This window comes from Atractosteus spatula, chromosome 9, assembly GCF_055471065.1.
Source record: "Atractosteus spatula isolate fAtrSpa1 chromosome 9, fAtrSpa1.hap1, whole genome shotgun sequence".
Classification (NCBI taxonomy): Eukaryota; Metazoa; Chordata; class Actinopteri; order Semionotiformes; family Lepisosteidae; genus Atractosteus; species Atractosteus spatula.
Genome location: NC_142714.1, coordinates 27,021,860 through 27,048,493, shown reverse-complemented (window position 1 = coordinate 27,048,493; position 26,634 = coordinate 27,021,860). Strand labels below are relative to the sequence as shown.

The 26,634-nt window shown below is 39.2% G+C and overlaps 1 protein-coding gene and 1 pseudogene across 11 annotated transcripts in view; one reads left to right on the top strand and one right to left on the bottom strand.

The window, feature by feature from the left end:
- Positions 1 to 26,634, bottom strand: part of gphna (gephyrin a) — a 475,089-nt gene that overhangs the window by 393,200 nt on the left and 55,255 nt on the right. The window lies entirely within an intron of this gene.
- On the top strand, positions 10,764 to 14,718 carry LOC148828468 (uncharacterized; annotated as a pseudogene).

Genomic DNA, 26,634 nt, shown 5'->3' with positions numbered 1-26,634 from the left:
AAGCAGGTGGAAAGATTGTTGCAAATGAATATTATTTACTGTAGGTTTTCTTTTTCTATGTAACTTCTCAAGACATAGAGACATCATAGAGAACAATACTGTAGGTTCTCATAGAGACACCAGCCTTTGGCATAACAAGCAACACAGCAAACTATGCATGTTTACACCAAATGGTGAGCAATAAATTTAGGAATAATCTTTGAAAAAACACTGTTAAATTTCAAATTCTGATCCACAGTTATTCTTCTTTAGCATCATGTTAGTTGAGCGGTCTGATAATATAAATGAGTTTTGAGTTATCTTAAAAAAAACTCATTATTGTCCAAATCAAGCAGCACTCATTAACACATACAGTATTACAACCAGCTTCAATGAAAAGTCTCAGCTCCTTTGGAATTTCACAAACTTGAATGTATATTATTTTATTACTATATTGCACAATTACCTAAAACAGCATTCAAGTATACCTTTTTTCTCAAGCAAAGGTGTTCAGTTCCTGTGTGAAAAACGAGAAGACATGCATTTCAAACACATATCTTTTAATGTGTCTGTTGAATACTCTTACATGGACACACACTCTATGAAAAGTGGTATTTTTTATTTCTCTCAAAGAGATCAAGCTAAATGAATCAGGCATGTCAACATTTAAGTTTAGTTACTCCTGGTCTTGCAGGGCCTGAGTCTCTACACATTTACCATCCAGCTGGGCTTTAATGACTAGAATCAGATTTTTATTGTTATTGTGTTATTGTCTTATTAGATCAAGAATTTGCCATATTCTGCCAGTTCATCAGATACTGATGCTTTAATGATACCAGAAAGAAATCCTGCAGAAACTCTCTAGAACCAGGATTGAGGACCCCTCTACTAGATTAAAACCAGAGGAACATAAGAAGTCATTTCATTATTGACCAATAGGTAGCCCTATAGTCCACTCTGCTCTGGTTAACCTAGTTTTGTCATCCCACACTAATGGAATAAAGTAGATAATCTACTAATGAATTTGGAGAAGCAGGGAAAACTTTTGACAAAAAGAGGTTTTATTTTCAAGCTGGTAAACGATTAATAGAGCGGAGATTTTATCAGATAAGCTATCTTTGTGAGGCTGCATTCTAATTAGTCGTCTTTTTCACTAATGCTTTTGCAGCACCTCTTTTCACATTCAAAGAGAAAAAAAACTGCAAACACAAGTAATATTAGAACAGCTCTATGATGAAAAGAAGAGCTGTGAGACCAGAAAAGCTCCAAGTCAATTACACTGGACTGACGTCACATCCACAGCAAGTGCTAACAGCCCCTCTGTGGCAGCAGTACTAATTCATAGTGGTGCAGGGAGAACCCAGAGAAGGACCAGATGTGTATTCATGGTCAGATAGACTGCAAAGGGCTCAGTGAGGGAAAATTGGAATCTTCTTCTGGATATCATACTTCATAACCGTTGCATTCAGCTTCTGATCAGTCATGGGCCCACTTAGATTTAAAAAGTGTAAAAATAAAGCATCTATATTTTCTAATCAATTGTACTATAAACAAATAGTCACTTTTCCTTCTAGTTAGCAAATGTAACCAAATATGGTGCAGAAGTTAACCTGCATTTAGGATTGACTGCAATAATAAAACAGCTCAGATTAAAGTTTGTTATCATGTTTCACCGAAATTGGTTAACTGAATTCTGAATGCAGCCTATGAACAATAATTGCACAAGATCCTATAAAGGAATGAAAAAGATCTTTTAACATCCTTAAAGCAAGACCCTACAATGGTAATTATGTTCATCATCCCTGGTTTTGGAAGACTAGTGTGTCTCCTGTTTTTGCTCCAGCCAGACTCTCAATAACAGAGGGACAGTAGAGGGACAATAGTTATTATAGGAGTGCTTCATACATTGTGATTACCAACTGTCTATTCATCATAAACTCATAGTACACTGAGATGTTTTTAGCTCCAAATAAAAAAAATAAAAATAGGAGAGACTGCTTGAAGTTCTCTATGCTGGAAATAATACATATAACGTAGTGCACAGATAAAACTTAAGACTGATAGCAGGAACAAGCAAAGTTAACAATCAACCAGATCAATTAAAGATATCATTTAGTACTGGAGATTTAGAACTCAGCAGACATAGTGGTCCTACATGTTCCTTTTAAATGCTGCATGGGAGACAAAAATGACAGAGTAGGATAAAATCAATGTGCTATAGATGCAATCATTATTAACCAGTTGACACTTTTGTCTAAAATAACTCAGGATAATTATAAATTATAGTAAAAATACTACAATTTACAGTGCCTTGCAAAAGTATTCAGACCCTTGCACAGTTTTTTTCATTTTGTTTCTTTAAAGCTTCATTCAAATTACATTTGTATTGCTACTTGTTATATACACATCATAGAATGTGAAAGAGAAAACAGAAATGTAATGTTATATAACTAGTTAAACTGTTGCAAATGTAAATTAATTTAGGTACACAAAAGCTCCACAATTAGTTGAGTGGCTTCTGTCTGTGCAATATTGTGCAATATTTTGAAATCAATCTTTAATTAGTGTAAGGCACTCAGACGCTGCCAAGATCAGGCTGTCCATCCAAACTGAGGAGCAAGGCAAAGAAGAAACTTGTTAGGGTTGACATTGTGAGTTCAACTACCACACTGAAATAGTTACATAGTTTAGTGGTTGAGATGGAAGAAAATATCCATGGGTCAAATTTGGCTTATATGGAGCTGAAAAAATCTTCTCAAATGACAAATGGGGTTTGCACAAAAAGCACCTACAGTGCTCTCCAGAACTGGCACCCTTGGTAAAGATGAGCAAAAAAGGCTAATGAAAAAATGTTTTAGTTGTTTATCAGCTCGATCTTACACTGAAAATATGAAAGAAATCTAACCTTTCAGTGAGGTAAAAGTATTCAAAGAAAAAAAAATCCTTATAAAAAATAAACATTTTTCTCAAAAACATGTCACAATTATTGGCATCCCTAGAAATTCCTATGAACAAAATCTAATTGACATATACAGGTGTGTCTGCTTTAACGCGATGAATGCGTTTCTGTAAAACCGCGCATTATGCAAAATTGTGGAAAAAAATAACAGGGTTTAAGGGAAAAATAGGGCTAGGGGCAGACCACTCAAAACCTAACCAAATGCCTAAACAAAGCTTTCTTAAGTTTATTAGTTATCCTAATAAAAATGTTTACTCAGTTTAAACACACTAAATTTATAGTGTAGCATTTATGGAACAGTTCACACAGGCAACAACAGTAGCATACACACTCTTTATTACAGACCTCCATCAGCCTGTTACCTGGCAACAGAAACCATAATCCCTTCAATCAAACCCTAAACACACAAGGGCAGCAAAGGGAAGGAGTACACAGCTAGGGTGGATATGGGTCTTGGGAAGAAAACAGGGATAAACATCAACCAGCCAAGTACAATTTCCTTAAACAACACTATTTACATAGCTAAGGTTAGCTAGTGATCACCCTGCAGGCCCTAAGATTATCTCCCGACAGTGGTTCCCAGCCTGCACCGCGACACATACTAATTATCCAGGTGTGCTTCTGCCAAGACACCAGGCGAGGGCACTACAACAATAAATAAATACTACAGTAAATTTAGGACTTTACCTTAAAAAAAGTTCACCACCTGAAATTTTATCACCAGCACACCTCTTAGACACATTCTTGTCACTTTGTCCACTTATATTTACAGCAATGCAGAAGATTTAGTAAAAATAGCATAAGAATTGAGAAGCACCTCCCAATTAGCACTTCCAAAACAAAGCACGTGGGACAACTGAGCATTATGTGTATTCCTCTGCGGGCCGCCAAGTTCAGTTGTGTTACGCCACCATGCAAAACGTAAACATGTCAGGGATGAAATCGCGTATAAGTCAACACGTGTTTCTCATTATACAGACATCTGTCCCCTATTTACCAATCGCGTATGAGACAATTCGCGTTTTGGAAACTCATGTAATAGGAGAGATCAGTGTATTCCCATTCATATTTTACCTTTTTTAAGCACACCTGAGTATTTACGAACTCTTAAGTGGTCAACCATGACTTCCTTTTTCACTGGGGTATAAATATGTGGTGACAGGCAGGCCAAACACCCTTAGTCATCCATCAACATGGGGAAGATCAGAGAATACACAAATGAAATGCGACAACAGGTTGTTGACCTTCATAAATCAGGCAATGGCTATAAAAATTAGCTTCAAACATGAAAATACCCATCTCCACTATTAGGGCAATAGTTAGGAAGTTTCAAACAACTGAAGTTGTGATGAACCTGCCTGGAAGAGGACACAAGTGTATTTTGCCCCCACGCTCAGTGAGGAGGATGGTTCGAGAGGCATCACAGTTGGACAATTGCAGGAGTTGGTCGTATCTCTGCTGTCGTCAAACCACAAATGTAAGCGCCTGGAGTTCGCTAAACATCACTGGAACTTTTATTGGAACCGGGTTCTATGGTCACACGAGACAAAAATACAGCTTTTTGGCAACAAACTTCAGAGTTGGGTTTGGCTTAAAAAGAGTCAAGGTAATGCAGAAAAGAACCTAATCCCCACTGTAAAGTATGGTGGTGGATCTGTGATGTTGTGGGGCTGTTTTTCTTCCAAAGGCCCTGGGAATCTTGTTAGGATCCATGGCATCACAGACTCCATCAAATACCAGGATATTTTAGATCAAAATTTGGCCCCCTCTGCCAGGAGGCGAAGACTGGGTCATGGTTGGATCTTCCAGGAGGACAATGATCCAAAGCATACCTCCAAATCCACACAAAAGTGGTTCACTGACCACAGAATCAAGCTTTTGCAGTGGCCATCCCAGTCCCCTGATCTAAACCCCTTTGAAAACCTGAGGGGTGAGCCGAAGAGGACAGTCCAAAAACAAGGACTAAGGAATCTGAAGGGTCTGGAGAGATTTTGTATGGAGGAATGGTCTCAGATCCCTTTATATTTGTTCTCCCAGTTCATCCAGCATTATTAGAGAAGACTCAGTGCTGTTAACTTGGAAAAGGTAGGGTGCACAAAGTACTTAATGCAGGGATGCCAATAATTGTGACATGGGTTTTTGAGAAAAATGTTTGTTTTTTATAAGGATTTTTAAAAATAATTTTACCTCACTGAAAGGTAAAGGTTAGATTTCTCTCATATTTTCAGTGTAAGATCAAGCTGATAAACAACAAAGACATTTTTTCATAGTCTTTTTTGCTCATCTTTACCGAGGGTGCCAATAATTCTGGAGGGCACTGTAAGTGATACTGCAAACATGGCAAAAGTTTTTGTGGCATGACAAAACAAAATTGGAACCTTTTTTGTCTAAATGCAGAGCTTTACATTCAACACAAACCCAACTCTGTAACACTATCTCAACTGACAAGCATGGTGGAGGCAGCATTATGTTACAGTTTTTCATCAGCAGGGCCTGGACATTGTTTAAAGAGTGATGGGAACAAATGGAGCAAATTACTGGCAAACCCTGCTTCAGACCAGCACATCCAAAGCTAAACTGGGTGTGGTGTCACCGGGGGAAAAGCAGGTGTATAAGGGATGTTACTCACACCACACTGATCTTCTCTGTTTCTTTGTCCATTTGTTTTCCGATTCCAATCCGTAATCCGTTTCCTGTATCCTTAAACAATCCAAATTCCAAAATCCGTATGTCCACACAAATCCGTGCCGTAACCAAGTTGTAATCCGTAAACCGTAGTCCGTAATCCGTAAACCGTAGTCTGTTATTCCTTAATCCTTTCAACCACAATCCTAATCCTCTTCTTCCTCCAAAACGCATTCACCTTATCGGCTTCCCGCACTGGCTGACCGCTTCCAGGGCATTTCTATTTTGCTTCCTGATGTAGCTCACCCGTGTCTCATTGTTTCGCTGCATAGGCCTTTTCCAAAAGCAGCTCAGCTGGTTCTCCTTGGCGGCCATCTTGATCACGTCTATATCAAGTTTATTGTTTCGTTCCGGAAATACCGGTCATAATGACCCTTCCCCTGGTCATCTTACATTCCCTCCCCCTGAGATCAGCCCCGTCCTCGGGCGGTCTAGAAAAAAATAAACAGTGCATTCGGGAGAGGGAATCTACATTCCCTTGTTCCCTTCCAGGTCTATATACCGTTTGGATTGAAACCTTTGAAGACTAAGACCCCATCGTGTAATTCTATCATTTTTATCCATATTTTGTAACATCCAGGTTAATGGGGCATTATCTGTATATAAAGATAATATACAGATAATGTATATACATAGATATCAGATAATGATAACAATAAATAATACCTTAAATAGTCAAGGGCCCATTTTAGAATGCTAGACATTCTTTTTCTATCACAGAATAGTGTTTTTCTGTGGGATTTGACTAATATATAAAATAGGATGCTCCAGTCCATCAATTTCTTGCAAGAGTATGGCTCCAATTCCAGTGTTGGAAGCATCAGTTTGTACCATGAAAGGTTTATTAAAGTCTGGTACTTGTAAGACTGGTGGAGAAGAGAGAGTTGTTTAAGTCTTGAAAGGCCCTCTCTTCAAATTCAGTCCATTTTATTTTTTCAGGACAACTCATCTTTGTTAAATCATGCAGAGGGGCGGCAATGGAGGCAAACCCTGGAATGAAACGTTGATAATAACTCACAAGTCCCAAAAATGTTCAATTTGCTTCTTTGTAGAATGTTTGGGCCAGTTTTTAATAAACTGCACCTTTTGATCTTGTAACATGATCAATCCTCTCCCGATCGTATAACCAAGATAATTGGCTTCCCGGGCCCCCAAACAACATTTATTTGGATTGGCTGTTAATCCTGCTGCTCGCAAAGCTCCAGTCACTGCTTCCAGGCGTTGTAGATGTTGTTTCCATGTCGTACTATGAATTATGTCGTCATCCAAGTAGGCAGCTGCAAAATCTTGATAAGGACTCAGTATTTGGTCCATTAATCTTTGAAACGTTGCTGGAGCGCCATGCAAATGAAATGGTAGGACCCTATACTGATATAGCCCCTCAGGTGTGGCAAAAGCGGTCTTGGCTTTATCTTCTTCGATAAAGCAGTGGCACTTGCCAATATCCCTTCGTAAGTTCAAGGGTACTGATGTATCATCTATACGGGGCATAGGGTATGCATAGGGTATGCATCAAACAGCGAGATCTCATTTAACCTTTTGAAATTATTACAAAATCGAATAGTTCCATCCGGCTTGGGGATCAAAACTATCGGGCTAGCCCACTCGCTATGGGATACCCATTTCTAGCATCTTTTCCACCTCTTTAATTAATTTCCTTTTGGCTTCAGGTACTCGATACGGGGGTAGTCTTACCCTCTTCCCTGGTTCTGTGATAATCTTATGTCGTATAAGATGGGTTTGACCAGGTGTCCAGGAAAAAACATTTTTGTTTTGCGATAGGAATTCTTGTAATTCTTGCTTCTGAGCCGGAGCCAGGTCTCCCACGGCTACAGAACCCATTTCTTCTTCCAAAGGGTCAGGGGAGAAGTGGGTGAGCAGAACTTCGGTACCATGCCATTCTTCAATAAATTGACGTGGTAGATTTGATGCTGCTGTCTTCTGTCATGTTGCTTGACCTTATAGTTGACCGGACCCACTTTTCCCACCACCTCATAAGGCCCCTGCCAGGAGGCCAAGAATTTACATTCTGGGGTCAGAACTAAGACCAGTACTTTATCCCCAGGCTGAAATTCTCTCGCAATAGCTCCCCTATTATAAATTTGTTATTGTTGAGCCTGGGCTTTCTCCAGGTTTTCTTTCACAATGGGAACAATAACGTTTATTCTTTCTCTCATCTGCTTCACATGTTCAATGATGGTCTGTAAAGGGGAAGGTTGATGCTCCCAAGATTCTTTGACCACATCTAATAGGCCCCGTGGTTTCCGAGAGTATAGTAATTCAAATGGGGAAAATCCGGTCGAGGCCTGCAGAACTTCTCCAACCACGAACATGAGATACGGGAGCAGCTGATCCCAATTTTTCCCATCCTTTTGCATGGCCTTCCTCAGCATGCCTTTCGGGATCTTATTAAAACGTTCCACTAGACCGTCGGTTTGAGGGAGATAGACCGAGGTTCGGATCTGATGTATACCCAATAGCTTACATAAGTCTCGCATGACTTTAGACATAAAAGGAGTTCCTTGATCAGTTAAGATCTCTTTAGGAATTCCGACCCTAGTGAAAAGTTGTACTAGCTCCCTAGTTGTGTTTTTGGCGGTGGCAGCTCTCAACGGAATGGCTTCGGGGTACCTCGTAGCATAGTCCACTATTACCAATATATACTGGTGACCTTTGGTGGTTTTGATCAGGGGTCCCACCAAATCCATCCCAATCCGTTCAAAAGGGGTTTCAATAATTGGGAGGGGAATCAAAGGGTTTCAATAATAAGGTTGTGGAGAAGTTTTCTGACACTCCGGGCATTCCCGACAATACTTCTCGATGGCCTTAAAGATCCCTGGCCAAAAGAACCGAGTGAGCAGTTTCTCGGCTGTTTTCTTTGCCCCCAGGTGTCCTCCCAGGAGGTGGCTATGGGTTAAGTTGAGGAGCTTCATGTGGTAGGCCCGGGGAATCAGGAGTTGTTCCACTTCTTCATGTCCCTTCTGTTGCACCTGATAGAGGAGATTGTTTTTTTATCATGAAATATGGGTAACTCAAAGTACTATGATCATCACACCACTTTCCATCGATTTTCCTGACATGTCCCCACGCATGTCTCAAATTTCCATCTTCTAATTGGGCCATCCCAAACTTACCACGATGTTCTGGTGGCTCTCAGTCCGGTAAATCCATATTTATGAACTCATCTCCAAGTTCAGATCCTCCTTCCTGTTGGACGTCGATAGTGGCGTCACCCATGCCTTCAGGACAGGGAAGTGGCCTTTGCCTAGCTGCCTGGACAGTGTTCCAAATTTGGAGGAAGTGGGGACAGTCTCGTCCCAGTACCACAGGGTAAGGCAACTGCTCAACCACTCCGACAGTTGAATAGTATGTCCCCTTTTCCGTAGAGATGCTAATTTCTTCCAACAGATATACCTTTGTGTCCCCGTGGATACAAGTAATAGGTATCCCCTCCGTTCCCCAGATCTCTGTTTCTTCGGGAAGTATTGTAGGGGTCACCAGGGTCACAGTACTTCCAGAATCCAACAAGGCCTTGACAGGTTCTCCCCCTGTCTTGATTTTAGTAAGGTGGGGATCCTCACAGGTTGGGACACGTGCCGTAAGGTAGTTACACTTGGCTTAATCTCTGGGGTCTACTTGCATGGGTTCAGACAGGCAGGGACAATGGCTGGCTAGATGCCCTTCTTCATGACAATTAAAGCATCGACGAGTTTCTTTCCATGGTCGGGGCCTTGAATCTGACCTTTCCCGAAGGGGTTTCTTAAATTGTGGAGGACCTCCAACATCACTGTACTTTATCGGTACTTCATTTCAGTTTTCAGACTCTCGGGGCTTCTCCTCTCCTTTTTTCGAAACTCCCCTTTTTCTTCCCTAATTAAGGCCTCCGTGGCATGTTGTCTGTCCACTAAGTCCACTGCCTGATCCAGTGTCTGGGGATCCCCATCACTCACTTTCCTTTTAAAGTGAACAGGCAGACTCCTCACAAAGTGATCCAACACCACCCTTTCTACCACCTGTCCTGAGTTTAATTCTTCTGGCTGGAGCCATTTCTTTACCAGATGTACCAGGTCAAACATCTGAGACCTAGTAGGCTTGTCCATTTGGTATCTCCAATTGTGAAACCGGACCACTCTTATTGTCATTGTTACCCCTAATCTTGCCAAGATCTCCTCTTTCAGAGTCTCATAGTTCTCAGCATCTTCTTCTTTTAAGTCATAAAACGCCTTTTGGGCTTCTCCAATTAAATAAGGTGCTACTCTCCCTGCCCATTGCTCCTTGGGCCATGCATTTCTAGAGGCAGTTCTTTCAAATGTGGTTAAATAAGCTTCCACATCATCAAGTTCTGTCATCTTTTGGAGCCCAATTTGTTCAGCATGACAGGTGTCTCTCCCTGTTACTCCCTCACTAATTTCTGCTCCTCTATAATTTGTTGGTTAGTTTCAGTTTGAATTTTATTTGCCTCCTGTTGCGCTTGGATAGCTTCTTGCTGTCCTTTTAAAGCCTGAAACTGGGTGAGGGTGGCTTGGGACAATTGCTGTATTAACTGTTCCATTGTTTGTTTGTTTTCCCCACACATGCAAAACGAAACCCACACACACAAAAAAAACTTAATTTCTACAATTCTCAGACCCGAGCAGCGGGTGCCCGCATCCTCCACCATTTGTGGTGTCACCGGGGGAAAAGCAAATGTAAAAGGCATGTTACTCACACCACACTGATCTTCTCAATTTCTTTGTCCGTTTGTTTTCCGATTCCAATACATAATCCGTTTCCTGTATCCTTAAACAATCCAAATTCCAAAGTCCGTATGTCCACACAAATCTGTACCGTAACCAAGTTGTAATCCGTAAACCGTAGTCCGTTATTCCTTAATCCTTTCAACCACAATCCTAATCCTCTTCTTCCTCCAAAATGCATTCACCTTATCGGCTTCCGCACTGGCTGACCGCTTCCGGGGCATTTCTATTTTGTTTCCTGATGTAGCTTACCTGTGTCTCATTGTTTCGCTGCATAGGCCTTTTCCAAAAGCGGGTCAGCTGGTTCTCCTTGACGGCCATCTTGCTCAGGTCTATATCAAGTATATTAAGTGTTTTGTTCCGGAAATACCGGTTATAAATGACCCTTCCCCTGGTTATCTTACATGAGGTAGATTAAGACTAAGAAACTGAAAGTCCTGTATCTCTGGTCAAATGGCACACTTAAACTCCTTAAACTCTTGACTTAAATCATATTGAGAATCTGTGCAAAGACTTGAAAATTGCTGGCCATAAGTGACCCCTAGGCAGTTTAACAGATCTTAAGAAAATGTGACAAGATGGAAGTGCAGACAACAAGCCAATATGCAAAGTTGATCGAGACCTCACCCAAAAAGACATGTACCCATTATAATGTACTGAATACATATTTTAGTTTTTCTCATTAGTTTTAGTGGATATTTACTTTAACATAATTTAACAGAACATTGCAGTTTGAGCCATCAAGTTTTGAAGATTAAAAATCATTGTATCATTTTGTAACATATCAAAACAGGAAACCATAGGAAAGGTCCAAATACTTTCACAAGGCACTGTATATAGTTGCATTTGTGGGAGCTATTTGAGTACAGTCCAACAGCAGCATCCCCAAGTTTATTTCAACATACAACCCTTCACTGCTGTCCAGAGCACCACTGCTACCTTCTCATCTTACCTCTTCTGATCTTAGAACCAAAGCAAGGCTAGCCCCCTTTTCACTTTGGAATTAAAAATCTATATACATTACAGCAATTATTATTATGACAATGATGCAAAGGATGATTCAAATAATACATAATAAAAACTACTCCATTCTTCAGCCTCTATCCAGCTTGGAATATAAGACCATACAGATGGATATTACAGCATTTTGTTAAGGATTCTTTAATATCCGTGATAAGAATGTTGTACAGAATCCTTTATAAGATCCTAAAGGATGTTACAACTGGATCCTAGAGGATCCTACGGAATGCTGTGCATATTTTATAATTATTGTACATTATAATCTTAGAAATGAAACAGATTATCCTTTCCATATTATCCTTATCCTCAAAAAACAGATTATCCTTTCCAACAACAACATCAAAGAGGCTTAGGAATTTCTATGGCTGACAGCTCCACATCATCTTTATACCTAACCTCATCAGATCTCTCAACTCCAAACTCTACCAGTTTCTCACTACAGAGAAGGATAAAAAACTCTGTCATCTTCTACAGAAGAAAACCATCAACACCCCTAATACCTCCACCAATCCTAACCTTGTTGTCACTATACTTTCTGAGCTTTCCCTTTCACAGGATGAGCGATCCCTGCTCAGTAAAGGCCTCAGTTTTCCACCAGTTCCCAGAAAGCTGGACATCCCCCAGACCCAAGTCGACCTCAACCGCTTTTATCGCAGGATCCAGCTCAGAATACATTTTGCTGATGATTCCTCCTCACAGGCAGCTGATAACAATTTGGTTATTGATGTAATTAACAATATTAATCCAAAACAGAGCTGTTGGACTCTCCCCTCCTGCCATTTTCCACCAGTCGATTATTTCATTAACCAATGCACCAATCAAGCTCCCAAGACACTCTCTATACCCAGTGAACACAGGTCTAACCTCACCAAAGGAGAAATTCAGGCGCTCCAGTCTCTCCGCAACAAGGATGATATCATCATCAAACCAGCGGAGAAAGTAAGCGCTGTTGTGGTGTGGCATAAGGACCTATATATTTTCAAAGCCTCTAGACAACTAACCGACATTTCTGCCTACCTCCCTCTCTAACAGGACCCTACCACTGACTAGCAAAAGGAAGCAGTATCCACCATTACCCTTCTTATCAGCAGTAAGGAGCTCCCCCAGGAGGCGAACTGGCTCATCATTGAACATATCTCAATTTTACCTCCTCCCCAAAATCCACAAACTGGACAACCCTGGACTTCCCAATGTATCAGCATGCAACTGTCCGATTTCTTATATCTCGGCCTTTCTCGACAGCTTTATGAGACTGCTGGTTGGTCTTCCCTCATACAGATGCAGCCATTCAAAACAAGCGGGCGATACCGCATTATTTTGCGGTGCGCTTTATGCAGTCTATCCCGAGTTACCGTAAATTCTCGTACAGTACTGCAAGTAAAATAACAGTATCCGGGATTTCCGCAAGGTGGAGCTAATAAAGCTCAACCTCTCATGTTTGAGCAGTCGCCATCAAGGTCTTTAACGAAGATATTACTAATAGTATTAATAATGAATGACCTTGGACAAGCTGTAAACTCAAAGTATTGCCCTTGTCCACATTCTTTTTTTCATTGACCGTCTTTGTAAAAGTAACACCACAGCATTTCGCAATCACGCATTTGTTTCCAATTATGCAAAGTACAGTAATTTTTGAGAATCTCCGATTCACCATGCCTTTCACATGCTCATAAAAGAGATTGATTTAGGAACATAAACATATTACTGTATGCAAACTGTACTGTATACAGTATGTATATGTATATTTAATGTCTTTACTGTGCCCGTTTAAGTATTGAATATTTATATGGAATTTTGTTTGAGCTCGGTGACTTTGAGACCACTTGTTATCCCAAGTTGTTTGAATCACCACAATTCAAATAGAGAAAAAAGAGCTGACTGACAAGATTTAAGATGTGGCTGTCAATATTGGATTAAAACAAACACGTTGCCCGATGTTAGTTGCATTGCTTGAAAAATAATTTTATTTCGAGAGACTGGATAAGTAATTCAAGTGTTTTTTTAACTTCCTGAAAAACAAGTAATAATTTAACAATATGTGCAAACGTTTTATGATATGTTGCTGTTGTGAATGTCTGTGGAGTGTATGTTATTTGCCTGTCTGTCCTGGCTGTGCTCTCTCTCAATTCAATTCAGTTCAAGGAGCTTTAAGTTTAACTTGCTTTAACTCCGCAAGTCTGAGTTCTGAAGTCTGAGTTCTTGTGTCCGTCCTATCCGAACCCGAAAGTATTACAATATGTATCTTTATAGCAGGTGGTGTACAGCTTTTTAGTATAGATTACACTTATCTAAAATGTATTTAAAAAATAAAAACGATTACAATCTAATCTTTCCACGTTTGATCCCAAGATCCCAAGAAAAATAAATCTAAACATGGAGAAAGCTATGCTGAAAGTTTATTAAGACAGGGAAACGTTTTATTTTTTCAAAGAAATGTTTGTTAAAAAAAAAAGTCATGGCTCCGGCTGGATTCAAACACCCAGCGTGTGATGTGGGAGTCAGGAACCTAACCCACAGCGCCACCGGCAAGGTCACATGAGGAGTGTTGAAAAACCCCTACAAAACATTATCGACAGACATCGTACAGCATGTACAATTCTTGTGTTGCGGTACATGAATATAATTATATTGTTATTAATTTCTTTAGATACGCGATTCCATATTATATTCCCTTTTAATCAAATTCTAAAAGTATGCTTGTTGACTCCGGTATCACGTTAGTTAAAGACTTTGATGCTTAAAATGTTTAGGGAGAAATGGAATACTGGTGTGTATGTTTTCTTTAAAGTACCGAGACCAGCCATATACTGTATGTTTATGTTCCAAAATTAATATCGTTTATGGCCTTCACACGCGTTACAGTATGCTCCTATTCTTTTTATGCTCAGCTACTAAGATTTCCCTTCAGTGGTAAAATTTCATATAAATATTCAATACTAAAACGGGCACAGTAAAGACATTTAAATCTTTCTATGACCGACCAACACACCACATGTGCCCCTGACGGTCAACCAATCACGTACCGCGGTATTTTGCGTCAACGCGCGTCACGATGCGCGAGGCCGTAGCCAATTACCTCCGGTACGTGTCTGTGCCGCGCACTTTGAATGGCTGCATCTGTACATCTAGGACACCAACCACATGCTCCAACTTTTTAATGATTTCCAATTTCAGGGCCCCAAATGCTACATTTTTACCATGGACATCACATCTCTTTACACCGTAATTCCCCATAATGACGGTCTTACAGCCCTCAAGCACATGCTGGACAAATGCACAGTGCTTGTATCCACTCACCCACACCCTTGTACATCTTGCAGAAGTGGTTCTCACGCCTAATGCTTTCTCATTCAATAAACTTTTTTATCAACAGGTTAGTGGTGTTGCCATGGGCACCAGAATGGGACCCAGCTATGCCAATATTTTTGTCGGCTGGGTAGAAGAACGCTTCTTCGCTTCCTACACTGGCTTTGTCCTTGACCTCTACAAGCGATAAACTGATGACTGCATCGGTGCTGTCACATGCTCTAACGACCAGCTTCAGCACTTTCTGCATCACTTCACCAACTTCCATCCGTCCCTCAAATATACAGTTAACATATCTTCCACTACTCTTCTGTTTCTAGACATCAACTTCTCCATTAACTACCCTAGACTCTACTTTGGTTTATTACAAACCCACTGATTCACACAAATATCTCCTGTATAGCTAATTTCAGCATTTCATCAATTTCCCTATGGGATTAATAAAGTATTATCTATCTATCTATTTCACCCCAAACACACTACAAACTCTCTCCCTTTTTCACAGTTCCTTCGGCTACGATGCCTCTGCAGCAACGACATTGATTTCCAGAACCAAGCCCTCAAAATATACTCTTTTTTCATCAACGGAGGATACCCTAACAGTATCAGTGGGCTCTTGCCCAAGCCAAAAACACCCCTCGGACCATCAACTCGAACAGGAACTCCTGCCATAACAACCACATTCCTTTGGTGCTTCCCTACCACCCCAACACACTTTCTATCCATAGGATAGGATCTCTCCATTGGGACCCTCTTTTCTGACCACCCCATCATCTCATATCGCCGACCACCTAATCTGCATAACCTTCTTGTTCACAGCTCCCTTGACCGTCCTCATTAACCATTCACACCAGGCACTTTCCCTTGCAGCAGAGCTCGCTGCATCACTTGCAAGTACATATCTAACACCATACTCATTCAAGGCCCCTCAGGACAATTCCAGATCACATCTTGTACCTCCATCAACCTTATTTACTGTATCTCTTGCAGGAAATGCCCAGCCATCTACATTGGGGAAACAGGAAGGAGACTCGGAGACCGTTTCAGAGAACATGTTAGGGCTGTGAAGATTAAAGATCTCTCCAAGCCTACTGTTTCTCATTTCACCTCTGACGGCCATGATCACACTAATCTCTTTGTCTGTGTTCTCAAAGATGGTAAACTAAAATTATCCTGCAGCTAGGATCACACCTTTCCCCTTCTCTCAACGACAGACTCATTTTCTTCTAAATTCTATTCATTGTAGGTTTCATTTCACACCTCTCTACACCTATTCTGACTTCACACCTCTTAATTGGCCTCTCTTTCTGTCCACTGCTCCCGCCTCCCACCCCTCCTCTCTCCCACCTTTTGTTCTCCTATGCTACATCACCTTTGCTTACTGCCCTGTCTTTATGAGACCTGAAGAAGGCTCCATGGCCGAAATGTTGTGTTTTCTTTCTTCTGTTTTCAGCATGGAATAGACCTATTACTTGTTCCTTTGGAGCCTAAGCATGCTGATGCAGCTACTCACCTGAACTATGATAATATTATGCATATTATCTGATCCTAATATCCTATACAATCAGATTTCTGATTAATCAAATCAAATTTCACAAAGTGTTACAAGTTAAAATTAAATTAAACATAACATAATAATATAAAAGAGACATGGAAACAAAAGACAGATAGCAGTTATAATATGAAAAACAGCAGACAAATTGTAGCAAAACTAATATTTGCATATCCTAGTACATAAAAGTTTCCATACATAAAAAACTGTACAAACCAGCATGCAATTCTGTATTCAATAAGATACTACTAGAGACCCAGAACAAGTCCTACAAGCTCTCATGAAAAGGTCACTAGATCATTTGAATTCCACAAACGGAGCTTACCAAAATTCTGATAAAACATTATCAACCTAAAAATATCCATTCAATACCACACCATATTATTCAAACAGAAGTTGCCGATATTTAAAAGGATGTAGCAGTGCTCAGAGTACTAACCATTTTAGTTACAATGGTAACCTTTTTTTTTCTTTGAGTGACAGTATTTTTTATACTTTTTTTTCTCAATTTGCCAGTAATATATTTTTTTAAACGCTGATACACCCATGTTTAAAGGTCAGAACTTACCATAGGTGCCTCAGTTAATACAAATTCAAGCTATTTGGTAGATGTGAAAATTCTATACTGACCATCCACATTATGCAAAGCATAGTGCATGATTGTTCATGAATCTTAAAAGAATGTGGTTTCAAAGATCGCTTCAAGCAGAGAGGAAAAAAAGCATTTCTTTCAACTACACACAGCTTATTTATTTTTAGGAGGAATAACTTCCTTTCACAAAAACTACTCAGAAACCATATGCTACATTTTACAAGAAATAGACTGGTTATTTCTTGCTTTCTAGAGCAGGCAAGAAGGTGATAGCTTTATCCTGACAGTCTCCTGGTGCTCTTCCCTGACCTCAGTGGGCCCTTTACTTTTTGGATGTTTTGTATCTGCAGCTTTCCACAGCTCGGATACATGGAGCTGGAGACTAGACTGTTTCCTTCCGGAAGTCTGTAATATAATTCACCAAGCCTTTGCTGCAGGCTTCATTCAGACATGTTTGGCATTCCTTCTTTTCATATCCATTTTCTCCGATACCATCCTCTTAAGGATGTACAGTACGTCTGAGTGCAAGTTGGGTTACCTGTCTGGATTGGGGACTAACAGTATTGTAAATCATACTATTTGATGTTAAGCTATATGTGTGCTCATTTCCTGCTAGCAAGTAAGTCTGCATGCATTCCCCACTTGTAACATACCTGAAAAATGGGGCATTTTATTCCTTGTCATACCACAAAAGCTTGTAAGAACTGTGAATCTCTCTCTCAAACAGAAGAGCTGCATAGATGTGCCTATAAAACCAATTGGCCATGAACAAAGTAGGCCTGGTGAGTCCCCAACACCAAAGACAATGTCAAAACTTTAGGGCAACTACATATTTAGGGCGGAGTGGTGGCACTGTGGCTAAGGATCTGCACCTGTGGTTGGAAGGTTGCTGGTTCAAATCCCACAGCCGGCAGAAGAATCCTACTCTGTCGGGCCCCCGAGCAAGGCCCTTAACCCCAACTGCTCCAGGGGTGCTGTATAAATGGCTGACCCTGCTCTCTGACCCCAAGCTTCTCTCTCCCCATCTGTCTGCCTATGTGTCTCATGGAGAACAAGCTGGGGTATGCAAAAAGAAATTCCTAATGCAAGAAATTGTATATGGTTAATAAAGTGATCTTATCTTATAGTGATGGAGTTTGCCAGCAGAATCTGTATGTTACTCTGTACCCATGCTAAACTCTAACCTTCACGCTTGCTTTAGCACAGATGCTTCTCCCTCCCTGTACTGAACTCCCATCTTCTGTACTAAACTCCTAATGGGGACAGAATGTTTATACTAAACTCCCTGATAAGAAAGGAATGTTTTAAGTGCTTTCTGAGTCATGGAGTTTCTTGAGAAAGCTACCTCAAAGACAGGAGGGGGAGGGTGTAGAGAAAAGTATATATAAGCTGTGTAGCCATATTTCCTTTGAGCAATACAACAATAAGCCTCAAATGTGTTGTTCCTTGTACGCATACAATAAAGCTTGGCTTGACGAATGGACACTTGAGGCTCAAATCTCTTGGTTTCTACAATAGCAAGGAATGAAAGGAAGGACTTTTGTTAAGATTCAGTTTAAAGAAACTGTGTAACCATACCTTAAAATCATCTGTATACAGTATATATATCCTATGAAGCACAAACACCATATCTTACCATTCCATTGATATTAAATCAAAAAATCACATGGTTATACTTAAAAGAAACATAACTAACTGCATTAAACCTCAAAAAACAAGGGATATCTGAGGAAATGCCTGCGGATATTATGTTTGGTTTTAAATAAAAGAGTACTTTAAAATAAAACAGATGCAACAAGCATTAATGAAAGGATTTAAAATTTAGAGAAACAGTTTTTTTTATCCATCTACATCGATTGAGGGTCTAGGTTTGGAAAACCAAGTCACCCTTCTAGTGGTGAAATGAGGTACAACCCCTCTCCCATTGCTTGTATAGCAAATCAGAATTTTGACCCAATAAAATAGCATCCTTCATTACTTATTGGTAAAAGACTGAATGAATTACTGGATGTGATTCCACATCACGTATTTAATTCTGTTACATATGGGTGAACTCAAAGCATTCAAAGCATTTTGAGGTTTTCCACCTGCATAAGGCAAAAAAATGAACTAGAAACTGTAGATTGTTTCAGTAATGAAATTGGAAATGAGCACGTATACAGACATACAGGTATATCCCCTATTTATCAATCACGAATGTGCCAGTTCGCGTTTTGGAAACTCGTGTAATATCAGTAAAGGAGAAAACACTTCACTAAGATAGCAGTAGGACTGTCATTAAAATAAGATGCTGTATTGATATTTTAGACTTTAGCCTCATTGTTCCTCATTGCTCATTGTTTGTATGTTAAGTGTTGTAAATCTGTGCGTCTTGATTTAAATCTTGTTAATGCATTTTGTCAAAAAAAATCTGAATCTCCAAAGTCATACAGAATATGAATTGTGAGACTTTTTTGATGTAATGCTGTTCATATATGGGTGATTACAAGAACTACTTCTACTTCTGAAGTAGCAAAATCATCAACAAACTAAAAAAAAAATAGAAGTGATGGTTTTGTGATTAAGGAACTTAAAAAAAATATTTATTAACACTTTCTTCTTTATCTGAACATCTGTAAAATGTTTCCTTTATGTCGGTGGTTGCTGTGCTTAAAGTGGTTAGAAAGCAGATGGATGGATGCATAATTGTAAAAACTTCCCAATTCAAATACAATATGGAAGACATTCTCTTCAAATGTTGTTTGATAGTGCAGTCCACACCCAGTTTCACTCCCCACACTGTGAGGACATAGTGTAGGTGCTAAGTGAGAATGTGCTTTAACAGCTTTGGTGAAGCCAAATGATTATAAATTGATTACAAATAATAGGAAAGAAATAAGACATAAGAAGGGCACAGAGAATCTTGGAGCTGATGCACTCTCACATGCTTAACCTTGGGGCAATGTTCTATAAGCTGAAGAGTATAGCGGAGTTCATCTTGTGAACTGTCTACTTTGTTTTAACAAACATTGTAATTAAGGGTGGGAGTGTTACGTCCCACCGTGTTTGTTAATTGGAATAGGCAGACCTGATTGGGTTGGGGATGTTTTTTCTTTATAGGATTGTCTGGGACCTGCATTGTGATTTGGCTGGCAAATCGGTAAAATATGTTATTGCTCTGTGATGATGTTCAAGAGGATGCCACTAAAGAACAGAGAAGAGGTGACAGAAGTCAGCTGTTGAGTTGTGGGTTGAGTAGCATAATGCGGGGACATGTTCATTTTGGAGGCAGGGCCCTGAATTAAGGGCAATGTGGTGCCTTAGCAACCACAGCTGATTTAGCTAATTTTGGACAAGACGCAGCTTTGGAGGCCTTTTAAGAATACACTGAGCACTTCCCCAGAGGGACGAGCAAGCAGGACTCCAGTCATAATAACCCACAAGTGGAGAACATTCCAGCGACAGTCCCGAAGGGGATTGTGAAGAGAGGATTGAGGCTGCATTTTTGCTTTGTTTAATTTTCTTTTTCTTTTCTCCTGTCCCACTGTGAGGATTCCCCTGGGCAGGTTGAGTTTTCTTTTGTTTTGGCTTCTCTCCTTTTCTCTAGTCTGGATTCCGCTAAGAAGGGATAGTCCAGACTGGATCCTGCTGTTCAAAGCGGAGAACTTTTTTTAGCCAGACTGAACTGCATTAAATAGGGACAGTCCAGTCTGGCTGCCACTGTGCCAAGCAGTTTCCTTTTCCCCCAGACAGTAAACTGTTAGACAGGGATAGGCCAGTCTGGACACCATTGTGCAAAGCAGTGTACCTTTTCTTTTTCTTCTCTTTTTTGTCTAATTTTCACAAGCCTCACACCGGTGTCTCAGCCCCCTCAAACGGGGCGTCAACTTTTACGGGTGTTCACTGTGGCTCCTCCCACTCCCGCAACGTAACAGCTGCTGAGAATTTTAGAATCTTGTTGGTTGTGTTACAAATTGTGTAACCTAGAATAGTGTATTGTCGATTTTTTTATGTGCTTCCCATAGTTCAAGGCGAGATGCAAACACATTTTTTATTTGGTTTCACAAGATCACTAATCTTCAGTGCTTGTTGTTGTTTATTGTCTTTTTAATAATACTTTGTGCTGTAAATTCATTAAACAACTGCAGATTGTTTGTCTGGCTGGTAGAACGTGTTTTACTCCCTCCATTATCAATATTCACGTTTGCTCATTCACCCCTGAAGAAGGCTCCACAGCTTCTTTTCCTTTTAGCATGGAATAAATCTTTACCTCTATGCATGCTGACGCAGGTCCCTACTCAAACTTTGTTTGAGTGTTTGAATGCATTATTAATATTATTTTCATATTTACAAACAAATATTGTGATATATAAATAAATATGTCAAAAATACCCTAAGCAGATTATTTAATTTAAATATTACAGAATGTCTTCATTTCTTAAAAGCAGAACTAGCACAAACCCAGAACTAGGAAGCAAACCCAGTGCAACAACATTACCACTGAACCAAACAGTCACTCGGTTTGAATGACTTGTTTGGACTAACTTTTTATTTTCCATTGCAACAATCATAACAGAAAATTTAAAATAAACATGTCAAAACGTTTCCAAAATAACCTCCAGTGACCGAGTAAAGAATTAGATGCAGATATTTATGAAGAAAGTGGAATACCCTACCACAACTAGATAAATAAGCATATATTTGTAAATGAATATTGTTAATACCATTCAGAAACTCATTTTATTTTCAGCTATTTTCAAAAATTTCCTATAGTTACATGATTCCATATTAATTTCACTAATATCCACTAATTAAGTGGATTTGAAAAAGTTCTAAATTTTTGTTGTAGGAAGCTAATTCTTTCACTAACGTCTAACGGCATCACAAGTGCCACCTATCGATCATCTTTGGCCAGTGAATCAATTAGCTGAACTACACTATGGTATAGTGCAGCAAAACACAGCCCATGTAACGCGTCAATGGGTTCTGTTGCGCATTCTGAATGGCTCTATCTGTAGCTTGTTTGGTAAACAAGATACAGATCGGCTTGAAAAGCAAGGGCACATATCTGCATAAAAAATCATTAACTTTTACCAGCTGCAGTACAAAATAATGCTAATTTTGTAATTTAACAATGTTGTTAACCTTAATCTTTCTTGGAAAATCAACAAATGGATCTGGCTAGGATAGCTAACCAGAATACCTGCAAAAAACACTCTGGAATATTGCCATTCTTAATTGGGGATTTTGTTGAAACACAAGCAAAAACAGAACTGTACTTTGAGTAAATATACCTGTTATTCCTCTCAAAGACTTGATATTTTCTTTCTATGTTAACTGTAATGTTATGAATGTTACATCTTGGATTCAGGTCCACCCCATTTTTTGTCAAGTATCCTTATACTAAGGACAAAGGAAAAATGTCAAATTAATACTACTCTAATTTTAAAAAGACAAACTACAATAGTAATAACTACAGCTAACAACAAAAGTTATAATCAGTTATTCTGCATTCCTGTTGAGGAATATAATTCTTAATATTTAGATTCACTGCTATGATTTGCAATAAAAAACACTCACAACAAAGGAAAAGTTCATAATTGAAGATATAGAGCACTGAATGCAGGAATAACTTGGAAATGTTCTGTAGCTTAAACTTCAGTCTCTCCAGTCATGGTCAATAGTTGTTTTCTTCTGAAACAGGTAAAAAAATGCAGCAAAAGTACAAGACATACTCCAAAATACACAATTATCTCTTTGTTTCAAGCTAATTTTTTGGAATGAGATTACTTTTCTCACAAAACTAAGGCAATCCAAAGAATTAGCTAATCATAAGAACAGCGGATGTAGTTTTTTTTTATTACCATGTGCTACATATGGACAGGTTTTCTTCCACATACACATTCTAGTGAGTAATCAGGGCCTCCTCTCTTTCAAAAAAGTACCAGAATGTGATCTGATAAAGGAGTGTTTTAATAAAAGAGCAACTGCCTCTATATTTTCATTTGTTTGCTGACTGAACACAACAAGTAACACACAACACAGCTTCTTTTAAATTTCTTATAAAAAACAGATAATACATGTCTTTAAAAAATTTTAAATTATAATCTTTCTTTTTTTACATTTTTAAAAATCAGCATAAAGGGTAGTTCCATAAAACAAATGCACTGTACTTGCTGCCCTGCTGTCTTTCACCCAGCAATCCACTGACTGACATTTCTTCCACTTTAAATCTTAAATATTGGTGAGTGCATTTCAGGAGCCCTAAACTACATTGAAATTGTGACAGGCTGAGGAGCTATCAGCTGACAGAGGGCAAAACTCAAGATCGAAGTGATGTTTTGCCTATTTCCCTAGATGCAGATTTTTTATTTACTCAGAGCCTCTCATTGCAAGAGACAGAAATGGGTTTAATGAAACAGTATGGTAAGCAGATACTTTGATTACAATCAATTCTCTGGATGGTTGCAGCAATTAGATTCAATCCTCAATTACTTAAAAAAAGCTCTTCTATATGCACGACTGAGAGGAAGATGGAAAGAGAGTTTCATCAACTACTCATAGTTGTCACTTTGATTAAAGTTAACTGCAATTTTCAGGGGTTCACTTGCAGCCAATTAACAACACTGTGAAAGGATCCCAGGCATTGTTGAGTGGGGGAGTACTTTGGAAAGGCAATTCTTCCCAGTTAGGAAAGGCTCAAGTTATTTGCATCAACATAATTTAAAATTAAAGGATCAAAATAACTACAAATAACACATTATGTCCACTTCAATCAGTACTTTCACAGAACATAATTGGTTAACCAAATAATCCTGGACTACTTAAATTTAGTCATGGGACTTGTTTAACTAAATTAAGTAAGGTCTGTAAAACTTCTACTACCTGAACTACATCCAAATTTACACTTGCAATTGTATTTATATTTAAATAAAAAAAGATTAAAACAGTCCTGGGAGTATGTAGAGCTGACCAGCCTCTGGATGGACTGCTTTGGAAAGTCCCACTGCAGTCAGCTGGCAAAAGTTGGGCAGTAATGAAGACATTGCTAAGTTGGTCCCAGGTTATGCTCTTTTGGACGATTTAGAAGAAAAAGATTGAAACATGGGACCTCAACACTGTTTTCTTGAAGTTGTGCTACTGTAATCCTAGCACTTTGAAGTGCTGCATTGTTTTACTAGAAAATAAACATTTCTGGATTCTGGATTGGCTTGCAGGAATGGAAAAACTGTTGACTCCAAGACTCTGTCACTGTATTTCCAAACAGTAAAGTTGCACTCAATAGGCACCAAAAGCATTCTTTCTAAAGAATTTCCTTTCCCTGAATGGGGAGACCATTCAGCCTATATAGCCTGTTGGTAGGAACTAAATAATCCTTGGATCCCATCCAACTCATTCTTGAACAAAGCAAGGGTATCAACTCAAACACCAAATGCTAAGCACCTGATATTGTTTATAAAATCACTTGAATTAAGCTTAGTATTTTATCGGCTCAAGGAAAAATCTTAAAACAATATCACATTGTATGTGGACAATAGTAGACTGTGCATTAGTATATACAGCCAAGAATACCATCTGGGTACTGATCACCATGACAGCAAAGTGTACAGCAGTTTGTGGTGTGACATTAATGAAGACATCTTTAGGCTTTCAGTTCACAGCATGAAGCAGTAATATTACTTTATAATGTTCTAATTTAAGGAGGAATAATGTCTTATATTACCAAAATGAAAAAGTCTTGAGAAGACTATGTTACTTTAATGGAAATCTTTCTAGGTACAAAATCAAATGGTGGGAAATTAGAAAATGTGACCATTTAAATACAATGTGGCACATTATAGCTACATAGCAAGAAGGTGTGGGATACAGTGCTAATACCGTGGCTTAATCAAACTGTCAAGTAAAGCATTCAGAGAACCATTCAACAAAATCAGGATGAAAAAAAAAATACTAGCAGATGTGCTGTCAGTTCAAAGCTTATTCAGAATTAAAGCAATACCAGAATATATAGCTCGTAAAACACCAAAAAAAAATCAATAATTAAAAAAAAAATTCAAGCTGTCCTTCCACTAAATGAACCAGGAAAACAAAGTCAGTAATTAAAACTAAAACTGAAATGTATAACACAGGAAATGTGCAAAATGAAAACAAAAAACCAAAAGGTCCAGTGCTATGGAAAGTTATCTACCATACAGATTTTTTACACAAGGGGTTCTACTGATGAATTCTTAAGAACCTTGAACAGATTTTAAAAATCTATTAAATCTACTGTATATAAAAATCTTGTAGGCCCAATGTTTACTAATGATGAATTACCTTTAGAACAAGTTTGATGTTTTTAATACAGAAATGCGTTATTAATGCATTGAGTATCGATCATGTATTAACATGAGATTTATGTTATGTAATTTGGAGTTTGATGTTTCCAGGTGTAACAGATGTTACATCAGCAAAGAAATCATTCTAACAACATCAAAAGCAGATGGTAGTTGAAGCAATTGAGACTTAATATGCTGTGAATGTAGGTCTTTGAGATGACCAATATGTATAATAAGGTACTTAGAGTTATCCGATTCTTTGTATTCTTAAGGAATAAAAAACAGAACCCAAAATAGTACAGAAAACTTGAGTTTTACACATTTACAAAACATCTCTTGCAGTCCCTAAAGTGTTACTCCTTTTCAGTGTATTTCTCTCTCAAAATGACCCTAAAAACCATGGCTAATGTTTAAGAGCAGACTTCCAATGCCAGTACTTTGCCATAAACATTTAATGCAAGATAATAGGATTGCCAAATCCTAAAACAACGTCTTTGATTTGGCCTTCAGATGAATCTGTTAGTCATTTGACCACTTAATTCCCCATACAACAGGCAACACAGAGTGGCTTTATCAGCTAGAATCTGTGAACTGTTTAGCACATTAGCCACACAGTCATGTGTAAATGGAGAAAAGAGCTGTGGGCTCAGGCAGCAGCCCTGGGGGGTCCATGTGTTAAGGATCAGAGGAGATGAGGTTTTGTTTCCAGTCCTCACCACTTGAGGTCTGCCTGTCATGAAGTCCAGGACTCAGGTGCAGATGGAGTGGCTGAGGCCCAGACCCCTGAGTTTGACCACCAGCCTGCATGGCACAATTGTGTTGAAGGCTGAGCTGAAGTCAATAAATAACATCCTGGCATAGGTGTTCCTCTTGTCCAGGTGCTCAAGAGTGGTGTGAAGGGCCAGTGAGACAACATCATCCACTGACCTATTATTCCTATAATTAAACAGCAGGGGGTCCAGAGAGTCTGGGACAATACTGTTGATGTGTCCCATCACCAGTTTCTCCATGCACTTCATGACTACTGAGGAGAGTGCCAAAGGGCGGTAGTCATTCAGATATGATACTTTGGTTGCTGTAGGCAGTGGCGCAATAGAAGATACAGATTACATCAGTACATTGACTCTTAACATAGAATGAAATGCAATGTTCACCAGAGGGGTTCTGCCTCCAAGCAATGGAAAAACAACATGTATATAGCTTGTTACTATGTTAGTTGTTTTTGAGCCTGATCAGTACCTGGATGGGAGATCTCCTGTGAAAAACTAAGGTTGCTGCTGGAAGAGGTGTTAGTGGGGCCAGCAGAGGGGGTGCTCACCCTGCAGTCCATGTGGGTCCTAATACCGCAGTATAGTGATGGGGACACTATACTGTAAACAGGCGCCATCCTTCGGATGAGACGTAAAACCGAGGTCCTGACTCTCTGTGGTCATTAAAAATCCCAGGGCGTCCTGGCCAAATTGCCCTTACCAATCATGGCTTCCTAATAATCCACATCTATGAATTGG